At 40.4% G+C, this 17,468-nt stretch overlaps 1 protein-coding gene across 10 annotated transcripts in view; it reads right to left on the bottom strand.

Annotated features, from left to right (window-relative positions):
• Nucleotides 1–17,468, bottom strand: part of B3GALT1 (beta-1,3-galactosyltransferase 1) — a 600,252-nt gene that overhangs the window by 36,751 nt on the left and 546,033 nt on the right. For 6 of the 10 annotated variants that reach the window (XM_060302308.1, XM_060302309.1, XM_060302305.1 and 3 more), the window contains one exon: nt 6,729–6,889. The gene's annotated coding sequence lies outside the window, so the exon portion shown is untranslated. The remainder of the gene's footprint in view (nt 1–6,728; nt 6,890–17,468) is intronic. The other 4 variants (XM_060302311.1, XM_060302307.1, XM_060302314.1 and 1 more) reach the window with 2 other exon arrangements.

Here is a 17,468-nt window from a genome sequence, read left to right on the forward strand (position 1 = left end):
AGAAGGAATCCACCTCAAGCTATTGAGGCTGATAATGACACAGCTTTAGGTAACATCTGTATTTTAACACAGTGTCGTTTAGGGCCTTATCAGGAAAGAGTGAAGGAGGGGCTTATTCCACAAGTTCACAAGCCATTCACGTGGCAGGTATCTTCACATGGAGAAAAAAGGATGGGCAAGTTCCAGAATTCTCTGAAGCACTGAAGTGGGACAGCCATCTCCTCCTTCTATAGATCAGGCCCTCATCTGAGATGAGGTCAGGGTTTCTGCTGCATTTGCCTTCCTTACACTGTTGTCTGCTTGTGATGCTTCCTGTCACTTCATGGGAAAAAGACCACGTCTGCCTTAAAAATAAGAGCAAATGCTTATTGAGCACTTACTATGTTCAGTCAGTTTTCTAAGCCCTTTATGTTTTTTAACTGATTCAGTTTTTACAACCATCAGAGGTGGGTAATTCTGTGCCCATTTTAAAGATAAGTCATGGAGTCCTTGAATAACTTGCCTAAGGCCATAGGGTAAGTAAAAAGCAAAGTTAGGATTTAAACCCAGCTGTCTGGCCCCTGGGCTCAGACTGTAAGCCATGATGTAGACTGTGTTCCTAGCAACTACTACAGAGCCTGAGAAACAATCACTATGTCTGCTTTTCTTGTATATCTCTGTGATGATTAATTTTATGGGTCAACGTGGCTGGACCATGGTGCCCAGATATTTGGTGAAACGTTATTCTGGATGTTCCTGTGAGGGTGTTTTGGATGTGACTTACATTTAAATCAGTGGACTTTGAGTAAAGCAGACTGTTGCCCATAGTGTGCACGTGTGTGTGTGTGTGTGTGTGTGTGTGTGTGTGTGTGTGTGTGTGTGTATGGAGGGGTGGGGCTCATTCAATTAGATGAAGTCCTGAATAGGACAAAAGGCTGATCTTCCTCGAGCCAGAGGGAATTCTCCAGCAGACTTGCTTTTGGACTTGATCTACAATGTTGACTGATCCTTGTTTTTCAGCAGACTGTCTTCAGACTCAAACTGCAAATCTTTCCTGAGTCTCCATCCTGCTGGCTTCCCCTATCAGATTTTGGACTTACAAAGCTTCCACAATCACTTAAGCCAATTCCTTATACCACTCTTCTAATACACACACATCCTATTGTTCTGTTTGTCTTGAGAACCCTGCTTAATATAGCCTCCTTTGCTAACAGGTTCCTCCAGCCTGGGTCCTAGGCCCTCTTTTCTTCTCAGTTTAAGTTTTGCCCATTTTCTAAGCAAATTTCTCCTGCTCTTGGCCTCAGTTGTTATCTATATGCCAATAATTCATAAATTCACACTCTAGCTCAGACGTGTCTAAGGAGCTCCAGACCCATACATCCAACTGTGTACTTGGTGTGTATTCTTGGATATCTGAGGGGCACCTGAATGCAGCATGAACAAAGGTAAGTTCATGATCTTTCACCCCTGATCCTCTTTTAGGGTTCTCTATCTCTGTGAAATGTGCCCGTATCTATCTGAAAGACCAGGAGCCATTCTTAACAGTTCTCTCCCCCTCAGTTCTGTACTTAATCCATCATCATGTCCTGTCAATGTCGCTTCAGAAATTTTTCATACCTTATAACCTCTCTCCATCTCCACTGTCACTGCCATGTCCAACCTATGGGCATTCCTTATCTTGACTCCAATGGTAACTTATCAAGTGGTCTACCTCTGCATTCCAGCCACAATGATCTTTCTAAAAAATAAAGATGATCTTATCATTCTTGGCCACTACCCGTTTGAAACCATTCAATGACCTTCTCTTGTGCTAGGAAGAAGGCCAAGTTCTTAGCGTGGCTACATGGTGGTTCCCAAGGCTCTGCATGGTCTCATCCTGCAGCACTTTCCTCCTTGCTCTCCGTACTCCGTTACTCTTACTTTTTTCAGTTCCTCAAAAATGCTTCATCACCGGTCCTTTGCACATACTGTTTTTATTTTTTAAAATGTGGAACATTATTCCCAACCTCTCAACTCTCGTATCAGGAATCACTTCTAAAGGGAAACTGTATTCCACACACCCTCTCTGTCTGGTCAGAATTTTTGGTTACACAATCTTATAGTATTAATCTAAATTCATAGGAATAATAGCAGCTAGGATTTATTGAATGCTTATCAAGTTCAAGTGTGAAGCACAGTGCTAAAAATTTTACAGTCATTATATTTAAATAATTGTCTAATTAACACTACAACACAATCTGAGAAGTAGATAATATTATTATTCTCTCTTATAGACGAGGAACCTGAAAACCTGGGTGGGAAGCTGAGTCCAACTTCAGTAGTGTGATGACTTGCTGGCTATGTGGACTGTGTATTTGGAGTGAGCTGGGGGCAAGCCTGTGATTGATCAGAACTGTTAGAGGACTGCCTGGCATATAGAATGTGTTGAATAACCTACTTGTTGATGGAAAGAATGATGAATGTTTGAATGAGTAATGAACTAGGACACATTTTAATATAGGAACTACCTGGGTATCCCTTTCATTCTCTACCCTAAATTGGTCACCTATGAGATTATTTTCAAAATTCTAGACAGCTTCTTGTAAATGAGAAAATGGCATTCCCGATACTAGAGATGTTTTAGAGACCCCTCCACTCTTCATTTTGATGACCATCTGCTCCATTTCCAAATAAGGCATCTATTTAGTTTAACTTTGCTCACAGCGAAGGGTGATTTTTTTCGTTGTTGTTGTTCCAGTCCTTTTGAGGCTTCTGAAATAGAGGGAGTCACACACACACAGACACACGCTTACAAACATGCACACACGGTGGTAGGTATGTCCACACTAGCTGATGTAACAAATAAACCCTAAATTTCCAAGCTTAACATTATAGGTGGTTATTTCTTGTTCAGCCTAATGAGGCTGTTCCTGTTTGGTCAGAAAGCTTTCCACCTGGTGACCCAGGAGCCCCAGCTCCCTCCATCTCTGAGGGCATCAGTCTTCTCTCATGCAGATGTCAACAGGGGACAGCAAGCATGGAGCAACCTACCTCCTAAAAATCCTGGCCCCAAAAGGAAACATGTCACTTCCACTTGTATTCCATTACTAGAAATTCATCCTCTGATCACACCCAACTCATAAGGTAGGCAAGGACATGCTGTCTAGTTATATGCCCAGGAAGAAATCTGAGTAAGTCACCAGCCATGTCTGCCCTACTTCCCATCCCTATAATACAAAGCAGCTAGATGCTATAAGATTAGTGCCCTGTGGTATGGAAGATGGAGCTTAATTTTAATGGTGGACATCTGGAAAGGCCTGCAGAGGAGGGGATTTTGAGTAGATCTTGAAGGATAGTTAAGTTTTTAATAGAAAGAGATCCTAGGCATAACTAACACTGGTACCAAAAATGATGAGGTCTGAAGCCAGGAGGGAGTAAGGCTGTGAGAAAAAATCTGAGAGCCAAGTAGAAATTATTTCAATAATCTTTTTTTTCTTGGTTTTCCTGAACTCCTCCATAACTAATTAAATAACAAACAGAATTACCCCCTCCATCATGAGTATCTTAGTCCGTAATGTGAAGACATGAAATAATTAGAGGGTGTGCTGTGTAAGAATTTTAATGTCACAGAAAACGTCTATTTTTAAGACGGTGCTAATTATACAGGATGAGGCCGAACAAAGGGAAGATGTGCAATTAGTGGAGCACAGCTTATTACAACCAGCTCTGTTTAAAAGCTCTTCTGAACCTAGATATGTAATAAATGTAATAAATCAGGAGTCATCTAGTGTTTACCTTTTAGAGGACAACTCTGGAGATTACAGAAATGCAGGACATGGCCATTTTACATTTAATTATGGCGATGGTAAAGGTAGACTTTTACACTCTAGACTTTTTCCTCTCTAGCGGTCGAGAGGAAAGAGAAGGGTCTTGAGAGGGAGAAGACCTCTGTTCCTTCTTTGGTCTGCCAGTCATTGGCTGGGTGATCATAACCTTTCTGGGCTACTGCCTCCATGGTATGGGGGTAATAATACAAATGAAAGCACTTAGCACTGAGCCTGAACTACATTAAGGACCCTGTTTTTATTCTAGAGCCACTTCCCTTCCCTTCTTCAACTTTTTCTTAGGCAGGATTTCATTCACCTCAATAAAAATCCTTAAGATTTTAAACACTGTACAAGAATGACTGTAATATCAGATGGATGTACTTCCTCTAAGTCCACCAAACTTCAGTAAAGGCAGTTATAGATAGATATAGATAGATATATCTATCTATAGATACAGACAGATATAGATAGATATAGATAGATAGATAGATAGATATATCTGAGCAGTGTCAGGGATAAAGAAATACCTAAGTTGTCAAATCCCAGGAGGGTTGACTCAGCTCTTTTTTGCTTCCAAAGAAGATAAACTGCATCTCATGCAATTTGTTTTTCGCTAAGGGGTTCTCATTTTGGTTTCAAAAAAGATCTTCAGTGCAAAAGACAATCTCTCTTACATATACATTAAATGGGCTGTGACAAGTCCTGTGAAAATGTGGGTTTTTCCCTAGATTCTGTTGCTGGAATATTAGAAATTGATATGAAAGGCTGAGAGCTTAAAAATTGCACAATATTACATATTATTCAAATGCAAAATGCTGGGGGCTTCTCATCCCAAGTCTCAGCTCCGCTATGAATGGCCTATATAAACAAGTGCACCTCAGTGTTGACTGAAAGGATAGAGGCCCTCACCTTCTGAGACAGCATTAGGATTGCATTATCATATCAATAACCCACATGCCAAGTTCTTGATAAAAATGGTCATAATCCAGAGGCGAGAGATAAAACATGAGAGTTTGATTTGTGTAAACAAATCAAAGGCATTTAGAGTCAAGCTACTTAATCTATCTTAAAGCATTGCCCGGAATATAAATATGAGAATAGCCTCAGAGCCAGAACAGGCAAGAGTTGAGCGAGTAGAAGGAACTCTAAAGATTATTCACTACTTTTTCCTGATTTACTATAATCCAGCCATATTGTAGGTTGGTTGAAGGCACTCTGTTCTTGGAACTCACACAAGTTCCAGGTTAACGGAGCAACCACGTCTTGGACCACAACACTTGTCAGATTGCCACAAGGAAGAGCAACAACACTTAGATGCTCCAGTGTGGATGTGACACATATCATTTCTAGACACAACTGATGAGCCAGGTCAGATCCTATACCCCATGGAACCCCACGGAGACCAAGGCAATGCAATCCTATCACATACCAGGAAAGGGAAGGGAATGGAACCCTTGACACTCACACCTCCCATAATCACCCTTTAGGAAGCAAGTTCTAGCTCTCCACTGCCTTAGCATCCCTTTTGTTTTCCATAGTGCTTATCCCAATTCTTAATTATATTATTTACTCATTTTCTGTTTTGGTTTTAGTTGTTTTCCTCCATTGAACTATAAGATCTCTAAGAGGAAGGACCATGTCAGCAGGCTAATTCCATGAAACAGCTCTCAAAAATGGTTAATCAACCTAATATATTTAAATACTGAATCTCTTTGTCTTGAATTTGGAGAATCCTTATGGTGATAATGTCATGTCTCTGCCGAGGCCCTTTTTGGCTGGGTGCTGACGCCTCTCCCTCGCTCCTTATCAGGGGATCCTCTCTCCACACCATGGGGAGGGGGGGCAAGGCAAAGATGAACTGGGTATTCCTTCCAATGCTGTTAGCAATTGGGAAACTCTCAACTAAAGCCTCACAGGAATCTCCAAATGTGGCGAAAACCAACATAACCAATGCACAGTGCTGTAAACTTTGTAAATATTGAAAAGAAGAGAGGACTCTGGTGAATGGGCATTTTGTTGAATTTACTTTTGACAAATTACCTTGCAGAGAATTAGCTCAGAGCTACCTCCTTGCCCTCCACTCACAGTTGTGCTTTATTGTCAGACTGAACCTGGTATTTATTTATTTATTGAAAATGACTCTACTACCCAATGAACCTGGTATTTAGAAGGCACTTAACTGTCCACTTCATGGGCCAGGAAACTGTAGTTTAGAGGGATTAAGTTATTGGCCCAAATCACAGAGGTGATGGTGGGAAAGATAAAAGTATGGTTCAAGTTACCTCTTGTCAGTGTGGTGCTTCACTTCCCGAGCCACACTCCAGGAAGGCTGCGATCATTTTTATAAACTTAGTGTATCATTTAGAGCAAAAAGTTGGTGTATAGAGGAATATTCTGAGTGTTTGTCTTTGCCTTTTATCATTTTAAATAAAAACGTTTTAATGAGTGTTACTTTAGACACTTTTTATAACTATACCATCATTTCCTATATGACATACTACTATTTTCAAGCAAAATGAGAAATAATTGAAGTACAATTGCCTGTGGGACAAGGTTATTTCAGCAAAGAAAATTCAAGAATCCATTAGCTATGACCTTGGAGAAATGGGTTTTTAAATAGGCATTGTCTCAGGCCACCTAAGGCATACTTTAGTTCCTTACTATTTCATTTTAAAAGAGGCTATCATTAAAATCAGTCAAAGGTTTCATGGACACTTGTGAATATGAATTTTTTAAAAAAGACACCTCTTTTAGCTATCAGTTTTTTCCTCCTGTATCATTCAGGAACAATGCATTTATGGTAAGGTTATTTTATGAATCATAGTAGCTAAATATTAATAAAAGAAAAATAAATTTTTTTCTCTACTCATGAGTTCTTAGATGTTGATGTCTGATTTTACAGAATTGCTATTATTTTTCCACAGTGATGGTGTGGTGGCCTACCTAACTGAGCAGTGCGTCCTTCTCCCACCTGTTGGACCAACCTTGCTTGTTCTTCTTCTTACTCCAGGTGCAGGGCACAGAGCATAGTCTCAGCCTGTCTGGTGAGAAGATCTGCAGTGTCTCATGCCAGGAGAAGCTGCTGCTTAGCAAACTGCAGGCTCCTAGGTGGATAAGAAGAAGAAAGAACACTTTAGAAACAATGGAAATTAATCAGACTCTGAGAAATGTAGGCAGAAATGCTGTCATTTAGAAAGAAAACTTTGTATTTAGGCTATAAGCACAATATACAGAATGGCAAGTAAGTAAGCATTGAACAGACATTGATCAAATAAAAAAGTAATAAATGAATGAACAAATAAACATCAGAGCTGGTCCTAGGATTGCAAACCTATATTCCTATAAGACTAGGCAAGTAGGGTAAGAGAGGAAGCAGACTGGGTGTGAGACAGCAGGGAGTGGTAGAGCCATGCTCAACTGGTGAGCACATGTCCCATCTGAAGCGGGCAGCCACAGCTCACGTCTGCCCCACAGACGTGAGCTTCCAATGATGCCATAAGGAAAAACAGGCTCAAAAATGCCATGACTTCAGGTTCTCAAGGGAAGACAGAAACACAGATTTTTAGGTGAAACCTTTTGAATTTATATTATAGAATTCAATTAAACAAAACAAAACTTTGTGCAGGTCAAACAGCTAAAGCCAAAGCCCACCTGAGGGTTAGGTTTAGCTCCTGAGTAGCCATGAGATCTAAGATGTAGGGCAACATCTTTAATTTCCAAGGATGAAGAAGGATCCAGAGGACTGAAGCCGTGGTGCAAAGACACTCAGCTAATTAGTGGCAGAGCTGGGCTTTCTAGACATGAGCCTCATCCCTTTCCTTTACGACTCGTGACCACTCTAAGACCGGCTGCATCTGATCAGACCTGTCTGCATAACAGACTAGAAGCCAATCAGAAGCTGTTTCCAGCTGATCTGACCCTTGGGTCCCAAGCTGTATTTATATAACCCTTCATAATGAGGGGTATAATTCTCTCTTCTCACTATTCATATTATGGAGGGATTTCTGGGTAAAGCCAAGTGACTAAAATATGGCCCTCAGCATGGCCAGATGTGAAAAGTGGGAGTGAGGGATATGGACAGAGGCATGAGTGGGTCGCACTGGATCCACCTGCTGGTTCTAGCGTCTGCTAAAAGTCTGCTCTGTTTATATGACAGGTGGTATTGTGTGATGGTTAAGTGAATGGGATGGGTTTAAATACTGACTCAGCTGCTTGCTGTGACGTAAGCTAAGTTCCATGTGCAAAACGGTGACAACAACAGTACCTGAATCACAGAATTGCACTGAGGTTTAAATGAATCAGTGCATAGAAAGTGCTTAGAATGGTACTTTAAAAGGTAGGCACTCAGTAAGTGTTCGCTACAATTTGTAACAAATGCCAACATTTATTGAATGCCTACTGTATGCTAATTTTCTTGCATTTATTATCTATAATCATAGTCAAAACCCACTTTGTTTTATGTTATTACCTTCATTTTAATAATAAGAAAACCATGACCTTGGGAGAGCCAGCTTCTTGTTTAATGTCACTCTGGTATGAGCGGAGCCAAGTGTTTGAACACAGGCCTAATTAGCTTAGCTATTTTCTTAACCCACTTCACTAGCGCTTTCTCAGTGTTCCATTGAAGATACTATTCAGATCTTTAAAGGGAGAGATAATCAACTCTGCTCAAACACCAAATACTTATTAAGTCAAATACGAAAGCAAAGGAGCCTCAAAGCAAACAATCAAAACACTGCAATGCTAGGTATACTTCTGCCTTATGTAAAAATATATTGTTCTAGAATAGGAGGGTGCCGCATGACCATGAATAAGACAAGAGAGCACGTGGTCCATTTTTAGACTGCATCCACCCTCCTTCTTACCCTTTAAAATACTATGGCTCTTAACAGATTATTTGCTTAATGTTGATAAATCAATTTCCATGGAGGTAGCTTTTAGGAAACATGTATTGAATGTCAACACAGGGAAAATAAGACCTGGAAGGTTTCATTCTAGCATATATTTTTTTAAAGTCCTTGTTTTTATAGAATTGTCTATACAAAGAAAGAGTAGAATAAGACATAAACATTTATTAAAGTGTATGAAGCATTAATATGAAGCATCTTATATAAAATATTATTGAGTGAAGAAAAGGAAGGAAGCAAGGAATAGAGGAAATGAGCAGTTACGGGCTGCTAACGTGAGCCGGATCCTATACCAGGTACTGTTATTTACATATTAGTATTTACCGAATGAAAAATAATCAAAGTAGGGCCAAAATACAAATGGAAAATGTCTATACAGCTAACTCAGTTTTTCAGGGGCAGATATTTCAGTTTAAACCTTAAATCTTATTTAGGTATAACTCCTTACCTTTACCACTCATTCTGTTTCACTTTTTTAACACAAAATATTTTAAAAGTAATTTTAGCCAAACCAGGGCAGGGAAGGAAGGTGTCTTTTCAATCAAAATCAGTTCTGGGAAAATATAAACTAGGAAACATAGATGCAATTCTTCTCTGCTTTCAGATAAACTTAACATTATCCTAAGAGTTAATGATAGCTATTCTCAGCAATAATATAGAAAATAGGAACGTACTGTACCAGACCAGATGGAAAACATAAGCCACTTTCTTTAGTCTGATTTCTAAAGCACAGTTTCAGTATTTAAGCTAGAGTCATCACAGCTTTCCAGAATATAAAATGCATCCACATCCAAATGTTGGTTTTAGAATATGAAGCAATATTTCAAAGTCAAATAGAAATGAATTTGTTCATTATCTACTCTTTTGGGTAACTGCCATTATTGCTATTTCTCCTTGGGCAGATAACTGAAAATTGACTATATAAATTGTTGTGTTTTTCTGGGAAAAGAGCCTAGATTCAAAATTTGTCACCCACATTTTAATCTAAGTTATAATTTTACCAGGCCTAAAAATTACAGTGGCTCTAGTACATTTTCCTATTACACCTCATAAATATCTTTTCTTCTTTTTTGATTCATGTGGCAAAAAGAAATCTTGCTAGTGCCATTTATTCCGAGGAGTCCATTCATTTCGTTTTGCCTCCACACAAGAGTTAGCTATGAAGTACTTTAGTAACAGAATAGGACAAATAAGATAGTAAAATATTTGGACATGAGATGTAGTTTCTCCAGTTTTGCTACAGCCCTCTTAATGGCAACAAAGGAATTTGCAGTGTGAATCTCTGATGTCAGCAGCTGGCTACATTTGGTCCTGGTGTGTGTATGGTCTGTCTGCAGTCAAGGACTTGAATAAAGACCTACAGAGCAAAACAGAAAGCACCATTTATTAGCTTATCAATATAAGTTCTGTGATTCATTAGGAAACCAGGTAGAGGTAATAGCTTTGTCGATGAATTTAGAAGGGAGAACAGAGGGTTCTCATTCTCTAAGTTTCAATGAAAATGAGCTTAATTTTCCATTTCTCTTGTCATAGGTGGAGTCCCTGGGAAACAGACTTTGAGACCCTGAGACACACAGGCAGAAAGCTGATCGGAGCATGTTCTCAGGAGCAACACCTGTTTTGGGATGAGAGGCGAAGAGGGAAGGGGAGGGAGAGATTGAACTGTGATGCAGTCACAGCAGAGGCCTGAGCCCAGCTCACAGGGGGCTCTGGAGTTGGGTGGGCCTGCACGGGGCCACTGTGTGCTGGAGCTGCCCTCCTGGGCTTGGGCAGAGCTGGCTTTGCACATCTCTTCCCAACTGCATGGTCAGTGGCATTATGTTGATACTTTGAAATTGGAGGCATGTGTGTGATCTATTTACAACACAGTAACTGGCTAGCGCTAGAAATCAGAGCTTCTGTCACTACCCACTCCCAAGTCCTCAACCTCTGGACAGCTTGTTGGATAGCAAACCGCCACTTAAGAAAGACTGATTTGCACATCTCTGTGCCCAAATCCATGTGATAAGTTCTTAACTGCACACAGTGCTACTCAGAGGGAATGATATACTATACTCCTAGGTCTTGGATGGCTGTAACTTCTCAAGGCTAGGTTTCTTCTGTTTTACACAGAATATTATTCTAATCCTAGGATTTCTAGCCCTGCTGTGTTGTCAGTCATCTTTATTGTTGCCTTTTTGAAAGAGGCAACCAGCTCCCATGGAAACGGAACCATCCCCATGAGACAGAACGCAGTGATACAACTGCCAATGTCCAAATGACAAAGTTATCAAAGGCGTAAGCTCTGACAGTGATCAAAGAACATCCTGGGTATAATACTTAGAGTATTATAATCAACTGAAGTGATTTTATTTAAAAGTACTGCCATTTTCTTTACTTGTAAATATGGTCAGTCCTAACAGTAGAGTGATAATCACTACAGCATGTCTTTGTTTAATGAAATCATAAAATATTTCTAGAGCCAATTTAGCATGTACACCATAAGGTGGGAGAAGATTTTAAAAACATTAACCAAGCCACACAAAGACTTTGGGTTAAAAAGCATTCCAGTTTTCTAAAAACTAAATTCCAAAGAAGATGAACTAAGCCAATTTCTGTTCGTAAATACCAATATTTTTCGGAAACTCAGAGAGTTAGTTAATGAGAGAATTCACCATTAGCTGGGGTGGCAGAAAAATTCAGAGGAAACATTCTGAACAAAGCTACACATCTATCAAAGTTATTTCTTCTGGGCTTCCCTGGTGGCGCAGTAGTTGAGAGTCCACCTGCCGAAGCAGGGGATGCGGGTTCGTGCCCCGGTCTGGGAAGATCCCACATGCCACGGAGCGGCTGGGCCCGTGAGCCATGGCCGCTGAGCCTGCGCGTCCGGAGCCTGTGATCCACAACGGGAGAGGCCACAACAGTGAGATGCCCCCGTACCACAATTAAAAAAAAAAAAAAAGAAAAAGTTATTTCTTCTTTTGAGTCCTTTACTCCACAGAAAAAGACCATAAGGGGAGATTCAAAATTTGACAGAGACAGATTATACAGAAACTTTTCTCAGCTTTGCCCCTTACATCCTACATCCACGTTAACTTTTGGCAATCTAGCAACTGCAAAAACACCACTTAGGCATCCAATTCTGGAAAAAAACCCAGCAGCCATCAAAAGGAGTGGAACTTGTCATGATTTTAGCATATGAGGCTAGAATTAGGAAACTCAGTAAGAAAAGTGTGGATGATTCTGCAATTCAATGATTAAAAAGTAATTCAGTATTGACTATCTCTATTCTATCATCTACCGCATTTCTGTAACAGGCGTCAAAGCAGATGGGAAGTGAGGTTTCCAACAAATGGCCTTTCATGGCCTAAAATCATTGGGCGCAAACTCTGTCTTACATATCACAACATAGCACAGGGCATGGCACAAGGTAGGAGCCTAGTCTCTCTCAAACCTCACTCTTAGGTGAACTGATGAAAGATAGCTTGGGCCACATTTTGATTCTCTAATCAGCTACTTAATTCCTCTCCTATAATATCTATTATTTCACCCAACAAAACTATGTTGAATGTCTTCTATATTGTAGTATTCTAGGAGAAGCTGAAAATATAAAGGAACTCATATAATTCTTGAGACAGACAAAATTCAGCCAATATAGTAATGTAGATATATATTTTTAACATCTTTATTGGAGTATAATTGTTTTACAATGGTGTGTTAGTTTCTGCTGTATAACAGAGTGAATCAGCTATACATATACATACATCCCAATATCTCCTTCCTCTTGCGTCTCCCTCCCACCCTCCCTATCCCACCCCTCTAGGTGGACACAAAGGACCGAGCTGATCTCCCCGTGCTATGGGGCGGCTTCCCACTAGCTATCTATTTTACATTTGGTAGTGTATATATGTCCATGCCACTCTCTCACTTCATCCCAGCTTACCCTTCCCCCTCCCCGTGTCCTCAAGTCCATACGTCTGTGTCTTTTTTCCTGTCTTGCCACGAGGTTCTTCAGAGCATTTTTTTTCTTTAGATTCCATATATATGTGTTAGCATACGGTATTTGATTTCCTCTTTCTGACTTACTTCACTCTGTATGACAGTCTCTAGCTCCATCCACCTCGCTACAAATAAGTCAATTTTGTTTCTTTTTAGGGCTGAGTAATATTCCATTCTATATATGTGCCACATCTTCTTTATCCATTCATCTGTCAATGGACACTTAGGTTGCTTCCATGTCCTGGCTATTGTAAATAGAGCTGCAATGAGCATTGTGGTACCTGTCTCTTTCTGAATTATGGTTTTCTCAGGGTATACGCCCAGTAGTGGGATTGCTGGGTTGTATGGTAATTCTATTTTTAGTTTTTTGGGGAACCTCCATACTCTTCTCCATAGTGGCTGTATCAATTTACATTCCCACCAACAGTGCAAGAGGGTTCCCTTTTCTCCACACCCTCTCCAGCAAGTAATGGAGATATTGAAGCACAGAGGAGAGACCCTGAACTGGAACTGTGTGTGTGTGTCTGTGTCTTGTGTGTGACCAAATGCATTTTTCTCTTAAATGAGGTGTTCAGGGTATTAAAAATTAAGAGCAACAGCTTCACTTGTTCTGACTAAAATATATGAATGCAGCTAATGTTTCCGTAAACAAACAGGTGATATTGTGAGGCTAAAGGGATGTAGTACGGAGCCTTAAAAATAATCTGGCCTAGTTTTCCTGGTTTTAAGCTAGAATACATCTGAGCTAGTCTTTCAACAGTTCAACAATATTTTCATTTTCCTCTTATGTACAATTCACATACTAGGTCCTGGGGATTGAAAGAACAATGAAGAAAATTCAAGTGGCTTTTCAAATATCTGATATGTTATGACCCTTTTAAAAGTTTGGTATAATTTCATGACACTTTTCAAGAATACAAATGTTCTAATTTATGTCTATTTATGAAATTTTAGCCTGTGTAAGTGAGTTGTTTTGCTAATGAGTTTGGTAGAAAATGAATTTATCTTTACAACAAGCAAAAACAGAACAATGGAATAGATTCTTGTTTGTGTTTGGCTGTCAAACATTTTAGCTACAGCTAAATGGACGTTTGGATGGCAGAAGCTGATTCTGAAAATTAAGACCATTCCAGGGCATATGTGCAAAGGAATTCTGCGAAGTTTGCATATTGACTGAGTCAACTGTTGCCTTAGCTGGACATTTCAGGTCATGCACAGCATATCTTGCAAACACTGTTATGGTAAATCATTCCACATGAGCTCGTGGAATTTGAACATGTCTTCTGATTTTGACATAGATTGTCTATAGCCAGTAAGCAACAATGAGACTTGAATGTGACCCATGTGTGGGCAATTGCTTTGATTTTTTTTTTCTTTTCTTTTTCTACAGGCATTTTATTCTAGATCAGTACTTTTAGAAACGGGTATGGCATCTGCCACTAGAGACAATGGGTGAGAGAACAGGCCAGCATCTGCACAAATATATCACCACCGTTAAAAAACAGCAAAACAAAACCAACAGCTTAAAATGTAGGCCCTATAGATGGCTGAAGGAGCAACAGCATCCCTTAATTCAAAGGGTAGCATCTTGACCTGACATGTACCTGGAGAATGATTCTCCTCCTCACTTAAGTGGTTCTCCTTCATACCCAGGCACATTTGGTGCAGATGCTCACAGCCATATGGACCAGAGAGAGGCATGACAGAGATGCTGCTGCAGCGTCTGTAGAGGGTGGGAGGTTGTGAGGTGGGCACTCACAGAGAAGCCCCCTTTGCCCTAAATGGATCATGCTGAATGGGGATTTCTATATTCCAAGATCAAGACGACTTGTTGAAGTGGCCTGGCCAGCAACAGGCCCAGTAGGGGAACAGTGCATCTTTTCCTCTGAAGTACAAAGCTTCACCCTAGGTTTTCACACTAGGTTTTAACTGATGGATACTTAGATGTGAAAAGAAAACGCACATCTGTTACTTCCAAATTGGGCACATTTTCCTCAACAGACCTTCCAAAAGAATGGGGAGTTAAACCTGACACTGTGAAAGTGTTTTCCACATCTTGGCTAAGTTGTGAAAGAAATCAGTTTAGAAATGTCTTGAGTAAACAGGGAATCAGTTAGTACTCATGTTAAAAAAAAAAACCCACAAGGGGCTTCCCCGGTGGTGCAGTGGTTGAGAGTCTGCCTGCCGATGCAGGGGACATGGGTTCGTGCCCCAGTCTGGGAAGATCCCACATGCCGTGGAGCGGCTGGGCCCATGAGCCATGGCCGCTGAGCCTGCGCGTCCGGACCCTGTGCTCCGCAAAGGGAGAGGCCACAACAGTGAGAGGCCTGTGTACCGCAAAAAAAACCCAAAACCAAAAACAAAACAAAAAAACACCCCGCAAGTCCTTTCATTTAGAAAACAAAGATAGGGGAAGCCTGTAGACCAATGATCTCATAGAATGACTGAATCTGAACATCAGACACTCGAGAAATAATTTTTCTTTGTAATTTTTAAAAAATTAAAAAAAAATTTTTTTGGCCACACTATGCAGCATGTGAGATCTTAGTTCCCCGACTGGGGATCAAATCCGTGCCCCCTGCACTGGGAGTGTGGAGTCTTAACCACTGGACTGCCAGGGAAGTCCCATGGCTTTTTAATTGAGCAGGACTCTATGGGGCCTTCCTGGGAAAGACTCCTCCTGCATACCCTCTGCTTTAGCTCCTCTCTCAAGTCCCTGGATAATAGTATCTGGTGCACATTTCCTGAATTGTTTTACAGATGCTAAAACTCCCACCAAGTGGAAGAAATTACTTGATGACTATGACCTGGTGGCTACTGGTGCCTTGATAGTGTTAACCCCTGTGACACTGTCCTGTTACCTCACCATCAACCAATTAGAATTGTGCATGAGCTAATCACATACCCTGGGACACCCCTCCCTCACCTGGCCTTTATAACACTTTGCCTTTTGTTTTTTTAGATTCCACATATAAGCGATACCGTATGATATTTGTCTTCCTCTGTCTGGCTTACTTCACTCAGTATGATAATCTCTAGGTCCATCCATACTGCTGCAAATGGCATTATTGCATTTTTTATGGCTGAGTAATATTCCATACATACCACATCTTCTTTATCCATTCATCTGTCGATGGACATTTAGGTTGGTTCCATGTCTTGGCTACTGTAAGTAGTGCTGCTATGAACATAGAGGTGTATGTATCTATTTGAATTATGGTTTTCTCCGGATATATGCCCAGGATTGGGTTTGCAGGATCATACGGTAGCTCTATTTTTAGTTTTTTAATGAACCTCCATACTGTTCTCCATAGTAGCTGTGCCAATTTACATTCCTACAAACAGTGTAGGAGGGTTCCTTTTTCTCCACACCCTCTCCAGCATTTATTATTTGTAGACTTTTTGATGATGGCCATTCTGACCAGTGTGAGGTGATACCTCATTGTAGTTTTGACTAAGTGAAGTAAGCCAGACAGAGAGAGACAAACATCATATGATATTGCTTATATGTGGAATCTAAAAAAATGATACAAATGAACTTATATATGAAACAGAAATAGACCCACAGATATAGAAAACAAATCTATGGCTACCAAAGGGGAAAAGCGGGGGAGGGATAAATTAGGAGTTTTGAATTAACATATATACACTACTACACATAAAACAGGTAACCAACAAGGACCTACTGTATAGCCCAGGGAACTATACTCAGTATTTTGTAATAACCTATAAGGGAAAAGAATCTGAAAAAGAATATATATGCATATACGTAACTGAATCATTTTGCTGTACACCTGACACTAACACAACCTTGTAAATCAACTATACTTCAATAAGAAAAAAATGCTTTGCCGAAACTAATAGGAGAGCTCGGGGTTTTTGAGCAATAGCTGTCCCAGACTCCTTGTACGGCACCCTACGGTAAACGCTGCACTTTCCTTCACCACAATCTGGTGTCAGTAGATTGGCTTTACTGTGTGCCGGTGAACGGGCCCAAGATTGGTTCGGTAACAGCTTACAATTTTTTACTACAATTACGCTACATGAATACAACTTTATACCTTTACTCTAGTACTTTGATTAATGCTATTATTTTTCAAGTTTTGAGATCTAGACTCCCCTGCTCACTAAGGGTCATGGAAGCCACTTACGCCTCACTCCTTTGACAACAGTATCACCTGGGCTGCTTGGTGGCCCTTCTTTGTTGCCTTGAACTTCTCTGATGTTTAGGTAGACCCCTCTCTGGCACTGAGAATACGATGAGTGAGCTACATTTTCATGTTTTCTTCATGTGTTCTTATTTGTGCCTGATTTCTTCCCAGGAGGAAGCCGTACATTTTAACCAGATAGACATGAGGAAAAGAAACTATTTTTCTCCCCAGATAAGTATCGATGACCTTGGGCAATATGTGCAGAGTTTTCTGGAATTCTATTAAAAATTATCTGATAAACTGCCTTTGGGTTTCCGTGCTGTTTTCTTTGTACAGGGCGAGAAGTGGGACCTACTAGGCTTAGCAAGCTTAGCTGGATGTTACTTAAACTTTAGGCAGTAAACAAAGATGTGCTCTGTAGTGCACAGATGGCTGGAATGATCAATTTTAGAGTGGAAAGTTACATTAAGAATTACCCGGTTCTGCCTATATTCATTAAACTTGGAACAATAGTAGCCCCAAAGATGTGGTACCTTAAGCAGTCCATCTGTTCTATTAAAATCTTATTGGTCAGACTTCCCTGGTGGCGCAGTGGTTAAGAATCCGCCTGTCAATGCAGGGGACACGGGTTTGAGCCCAGGTCCAGG

This window comes from Globicephala melas, chromosome 7 (assembly GCF_963455315.2).
Source record: "Globicephala melas chromosome 7, mGloMel1.2, whole genome shotgun sequence".
Lineage (NCBI taxonomy): Eukaryota > Metazoa > Chordata > Mammalia > Artiodactyla > Delphinidae > Globicephala > Globicephala melas.